Below are 6,590 nucleotides of genomic sequence, written 5' to 3' on the forward strand. Positions count from 1 at the left end.
CTTAAATTCTTTTATTTATTTATTTATTTTTAATAGTAAAAAACTAGTAAAATTATTTGAATGAGTGTTATGATATTATATTTTGTTGACATTGTAATTTGAGGCAAATCTTAGTAATAAATAAAGAAAATAGGTGAATGGTTGAGAATAAGTACAAGTAGAGGTGCCATTAGAAACTCTTTCATTTTTTTTTTCTTTTCTTTTGCTTAGATTCTTTTATTTTTATATAAACCTTTTTTTTTAATTCTAAAAAACTATTAAAATTGTTTGAATGAGTGGTATAATATTTTATTATGTTGACATTGTAATTTGAGGTAAACCTTAGTAATAAAAAAAAATAGGTGAATGGTAGAGAGTAAGTACAAGTTGAGGTGCCATTAGAAACTCTCTCATTTTTTTTTCTTTTCTTTTATTTAGGTTCTTTTATTTTTTATATGAATCTTTTTTTGATAGTAAAAAACTAGTAAAATTATTTGAATGAGTGTTATAATATTTTATTATGTTGACATTGTAATTTGAGGCAAACCTTAGTAATAAATAAAGAAAATAGGTAAATGGTTGAGAATAAGTACAAGTTGAGGTGCCATTAGAAACTCTTTCATTTTTTTTTTTTTTGCTTAGATTCTTTTATTTTTTATATGAACATTTTTTTAATAGTAAAAAACTAATAAAATTATTTGAATGAGTGCTATAATATTTTATTATGTTGACATTATAATTTGAGGCAAACCTTAGTAATAAATTAAAAAAATAGGTGAATGGTAGAGAGTAAGTACAAGTTGAGGTGCCATTAGAAACTCTCTCATTTTTTTTTCTTTTGCTTAGATTTTTTTATTTTTTATATGAATCTTTTTTAATAGTAAAAAACTAGTTAAATTATTGGAATGAGTGTTATAATATTTTATTATGTTGAGTTAGAGTAGTTTTTTAATTAGAATGCTTGGTGAGATGTCTTCAAGTAAGTTGAACAAGAACTTAATTAAATTGATGCATAGACAAATTTGTATGTGGATTAATTTATTTATTTTTTCTTAATTTTTTTTAATTTAAAATTTGTTTTTGTAGTTTTTATCAAAATAATGTCTAGTCAGCTATCAATAAAGGCATATTGGGATTCAGCAACACATAAAATTTGGGGGCAATGTTATGTTGAAGTAGTTCAAACGTATGGTAAATGAGACATCTTCTTCAATCTTGCAAGATAGTCGTGTTTCTCTTGATGATTTGGATGCAGATATTGATGATGTGAATGAAGGGTCAATACCAAATACTTCAATTGATCCAGTTGAAAAATCTGTTGAAGAGATACCTAGAAGACATCATAAGAGATCGAGTGAGTTTGACCTTTCTTCCACCACAAGTGTGAATGCGAAAAGAAATACAAAAATTGACGATGTTGAAATCTATAGAATGCTTTGTGTGATGGCTGATAGTATAGAGGCGAATTTGAAAAAACAAGAAATGACACAGAACACAAAGAAAGATACTTCTATTATCTCATGCATTAACCTATTAAGTACTTTCTATGACATGGATCGATGTGGACCAGTATGGATGTTTTTAATTGACAAATTGTTCAAAGAGTCTTCTAACAGGGTGATTTTTGTTGGCTTGATGGATATTGACCGCATGTCTGCATCAGAATTGATTAAATGAAGTTTGAAGAGGCTCATGGGATCTTATGATGGATAATCTTTTAAGGATAGGGTAGATTTATGATTATAAATTCTATTAAATGTTATAATAGAATAGTGATATTATTTATTATTTTTTTATTACCATAGTTGTTAGAAGACAAAAAAATATACATTTTTTACAAAAAATTGCAATTTGTAAGTTTGCACGGTAGAACTTACTTGATTTGGGTCATGTTTCCACCTCAATAGTTTGTTGAGTTACAAACTTAATAAAAAGTAGGTCAAATGTGGGCCCCAGCCATGATTTGTTAATATACTTGACCGAGTAGAAGATTTTTTATAATTTAAAACCCAAGCAGATGGTACTCTTTTTTATTATATTTTATATAAACATTGATGCGTTGCTGCCAACGCCTTTTCTTGTTTTTAACAAAACCCAAAAATCTGATATAGCGTTGGTAAAAATTGGTGTGGCCATAACCACTCTCAAATAATACAAAATTGTTTTCTTTTCTTCTCTTCTATTCTCTGATACAGAAGCGTTAATTTAAGAGAGAGACATAGATCGATCCGGGCTGGAAGTTGAACACCATTAACGATACTCTCATCGGCCTTTCCATTCCACTGCCATTATAAGAAAATGAATTTAACGACGTCCTATCTAGCTCGACTGCTAATGTGGTTGAGAATGAGAGCTGTATCACGATCGGTTCGACCGGGTTTGCTGCTACACCCGAATCGGGTTCAAGTTCAAGAATTTTCCAAACATTTGTAGAGAAAACTGAGTTTAAATTCAAGATTATTGGTTCGGAGTTTCGATTGGGAGGGATTTTGAAGATTCAAGGCAAATTGAAAAAATGGAAGGGAGATAGTAATGAAGAAACCATCGCCCAACTCGAATCAGTCCGTAATCATCAAATCCGATCGATTTAACTTTATCTCAATTGAAATCGAATCCTGGATCAAAGTTATCTTTTATATCAATCCATCTATCGGGCTCATAGCTTTCTACTTTGTTGTTCCTAAATTTTGAATTGTAAATCCAAATCGAATACGCAGAGAAAGAAAGGAAACTCTTTTTTTTTATGTCTCTTTAGCTCATGTAAGAAGAAAAGAAAGAAAAAAACCTTTTGCTATCAACACACCAGCACGATGGTGCATTTTTATTTGAAAAAAATTGTTCTTGTAACCGAGAAGAGAGAGAGAGAGAGAAAGAGAGATGAAGGAGGGAGTGAGAGAAGGAGAGATCTTTCTCTCCTTTTTTTTTTTTTCTTTTCTGTTTTCTTCTTTTCTCCATGGAGAAGAAGATGCTTTTGTTTTTCTTCAAGAACTCCTTATATCTAAGTCATGCTTATAGAGATGCGTATTTATATGTGTAGTCCCAAGATACTTTTATCATATGGACTGTTAGACCCATAGTTCAGTTGATTTGACATTTTGAAAAGTAAGTTTGTGGTTGTCCAGCCACCCATCACCTGTCGGCTGAGTTGTTATGTGTGACCTGCTAAAGTAGGAAAAAATAAATAAAAAAGTAGGGAAATGTTCAGCACCCAACCATTTACCCAACTAACCATTTGTCCAACGATTTTTGTCTTACATGGGTTAGAAGTTTTGGAATGAACTGATTTTTGGTGAGGATGATCTCTATGGTGAGGAGATCATCCTCATAAAAAATCAGCCCATTCCAAAACTTCTAATCCCATCACAAATGCTTTACAAAAAATGGACGGTTCATAATTTGTTATCATATCTATTTTGCCCATTTGTCAGTGCTTTTCAATGCTTTTTTTTGTTATTCTTGATCTCAATCTCTTCCATTATTGGGGATGCTTATTGAAACCAACATTTCTCATTCACTTTTTTGCTGTTTTAGACTACTTACAATGATGGATAAAATCTTTTACCAGGCTAAAATGATCTTACTTTTTGGTTATTCTTGATCTCAATCTCTTCCATTATAGGGGCTTGTTCCATGAGGCCTATGAGTCATGGATATAATACTCGAATAGTTCCCCCATTGGATGCTTCTCTTTGAGCAGGCAAACAAAAGCTTCTATAGTATCCTTAGTAACTTGATTTATTAACTTTTATGGTGAGATACCACGTGTTCGTGGTATTTTTTTTTTCTCAAACATCACACTACAAAAAAATTGCAAAATTGGTACAGTCGTTTATGTCCGTTTTCCCGGACATCACACTACAACCTCCACTTTTAGCAGTCCTAATGTCTCCATGTGGATTTCCATGTTATTGTTCAATTGTGAAGTTAAATGCTTTCCACTTAGTGGATTGTCATTTAGTTGGTTTAATGCAAAATATTATGTCAGATAGCAATATTCTTTGGCAATCTGATCATATTTCTCCTTCACAGTGCTAATGTATTGAGGGAAAACACACGTATTGCTTCTTTCTCAAGGTCTAACTCTTTCATGGTCCTCCATTCTGATTAGTCTCTCTTTCACTAAGGATCGAGTTGAAGCCACTTGAGGTATTTCTTATGTTCATAAATACTTAAAATATTTATATGCATGAGTTTCCCCTTTAGATTTCTTATTGAAATCTTAGAACAGTCATAATATGATTCAAGGTTTGTTGTACATGCTAGGCATTGAGGTATCAACGCTTCCGAGTCACTTGGCTTAGGTATGTACAAAATATTTATGTGCATATTTTTTTAGCTTTTAAGTAACTACTACAAGGTTCTTATACATACAAATTGATCTTTGAACATTTGGAAATCTACCAAATCTGAAGGTGCACGTAATTTCTTCTGTTGTATTGTTTGGTTTTTTAAAGAGTAGTCAAATTAGATCTATGGATGCATAAAAGGAGTTAGATATTTAATGTATTCTACTTGATAAACCTTGTGTTAGTTCTTTGATGATTTTTATTGTACCAACGAGTTTCCTCCTACTCTTGATCACAAGGAATAAAGAATATGAAAGGTACCTTCAATATCAAGGCCACTTCCAAAACATGGCGCCTTTGTTTGGGTACAAGAACGAAGTTTTGGGCAAGGGATTTGGTCTATAAGGTTTATAGTTTTTTAACTTTATCTTAGCTCTTTTTGCAAGATTTACTGTTCAATGATTTTTTTTTTCTTTCCCATCGACGGAGTGTTTGATTTGTTTAATTGATTGTTATTTTAGGGATGATTGACAAATTCCATCTTCACTGTTCTTCCCTTCTTACGTGCAAGGAGGTCAAGGGCCACCACCTATGGTACAAGAGCGCTTCCAGAGTATTGTTTGTCAACTATTTTAGCATGTAAGATTTTCTTAATTTCTTTTGGATGAATCGTGAAATTCTTTTTAGTAGTTTTTTGGTTGTTAATTGAGCTGAATTCTTAGAGAATAATACGTTGTGGAGGAGCCGTTGATGATGACTAAATTTTAGAAATTTAGAATTTAGAAAAGAAAAAAAAAACAATACTCTTATAACCAAATTTTATGAAAGTTTAGAGAGGAATTATTAATTATTTATAAACATTTGTTTTATCCCCTAATCTTTGGTCGTTTTGAAAATTTTTCACAGGGAAGACTCTTGTGGACTGTTATTGAACTTCCAAAACAGAGCTTTACGAGTGTTCGGAACTTGTAATGTATATATGGCAATGTAGGGAAGAAGTGATGGGTAGGTTTCTTGTTTTGGGGGGGGGGGTGGTGGTGATTCTATTTTTAATTTTGTAAATTATGATTAATTACAATTCTTTTTGTGTATAAATGAATGTGATAGAGAACCTTAATGTTTTCTATTTGTGTTTATTTTGACCGTGGTTAATAGTGGTGTAGAAAAAAAAAAATTTAAAAATTAATTTCTTTTAAAACGTTTAGATATCGGTTTATGACCACTTTTGACATCGGTTTGTAATCGAGGTCTAAAGTCTCAAACTTAGAACATTAGTCTTATAGACATCGGATTTTAAATCGATGTCTAAGGTATTATTTTTTTTTACTAGTGCTTTCATATTTGGAACGGTTTGAAGCCGTTCCCATTTAGAGATGGAACGGTTTTAACCGTTCCAAATCCTGAAATATAAAACCCCTTCTAACCATTTAAACTTATTAACGACGCCTCGATTATAGACGACCTGCAAACCGTTTCATACAGGCTTAGGAACGGCTAGAAACCGTTCCTAATTTGCATATTTGTTGTAATGTGAGTCAACTTAATCATTTATATCATGGGCTGTACATTATTAAGTGTAACAAATAATATATTATTTTATTCTTAAGAACATGTAATTGCAGGAAGCATTAAAATATTAATTTATGTAATTTTTTTATGTTGTATCAAGAAGTACCAAGTCATGTTTTATGTGAATTAGATCAGATCATGGAGTTAAAATAGATATTCAATCACACAACTACCTGTTTGGTCTTTCCCAGTTTAATAGAATCTCTCCCGGGATCTCGATTATTGAGTTTCCTCACCTTCAAATATTGCAATTGTTTTTACTAACTCAATTTCATTGGGAATGTATTTCAATCAAAATTCATAGGATTAAAAGAAGATAAATTGGTCTAGATAATAAATGCTTTGTAAGGTTAACTTACATCCATATTATAACAACTTGGATTTATCATCCAACTTTTTTTTTTGTTGATATTATCTACAAGTTCCCAATATCTCTTGCTTTGGAATTTTTTCCTAAAACAATGGAATTCCTAGATAATCTTTTGGCTTTCTTCATTCAACAAAACCCTGCACATTTTGGAATACTTTATTTTAATCCTCCATAATTCTTTTCAACATTAAAATAATATATTTTTTCAATATTTACTAATTCCCCTAATGCTTTTTCAACAAGAAAATGCTTTCAACAAATATAGCCTCTTGACTAACCAAAGAGTTCACCTTTGAATTTTTTCCACCAATAAACATGAGAGACCACTACCAGAACAAATAGTCTTGGAGACATCAATTTGCCCCTTTTCAAATATTTGAAACTTT

General features: G+C 31.2%; 1 long non-coding RNA gene across 1 annotated transcript; it reads left to right on the forward strand.

The window, feature by feature from the left end:
• Nucleotides 1-3,741: 3,741 nt before the first annotated feature.
• Nucleotides 3,742-5,017, forward strand: LOC147409628 (uncharacterized). The gene is made up of 3 exons (XR_015183098.1): nucleotides 3,742-4,125; nucleotides 4,243-4,671; nucleotides 4,787-5,017. It is a non-coding gene; the product is annotated as an uncharacterized LOC147409628 (long non-coding RNA).
• The last annotated feature ends 1,573 nt before the right edge of the window (nucleotides 5,018-6,590 follow it).

This window comes from Akebia trifoliata, chromosome 2 (genome assembly GCF_017979445.1).
Source record: "Akebia trifoliata isolate Shusen 1 chromosome 2, ASM1797944v1, whole genome shotgun sequence".
NCBI classification, from domain to species: Eukaryota; Viridiplantae; Streptophyta; class Magnoliopsida; order Ranunculales; family Lardizabalaceae; genus Akebia; species Akebia trifoliata.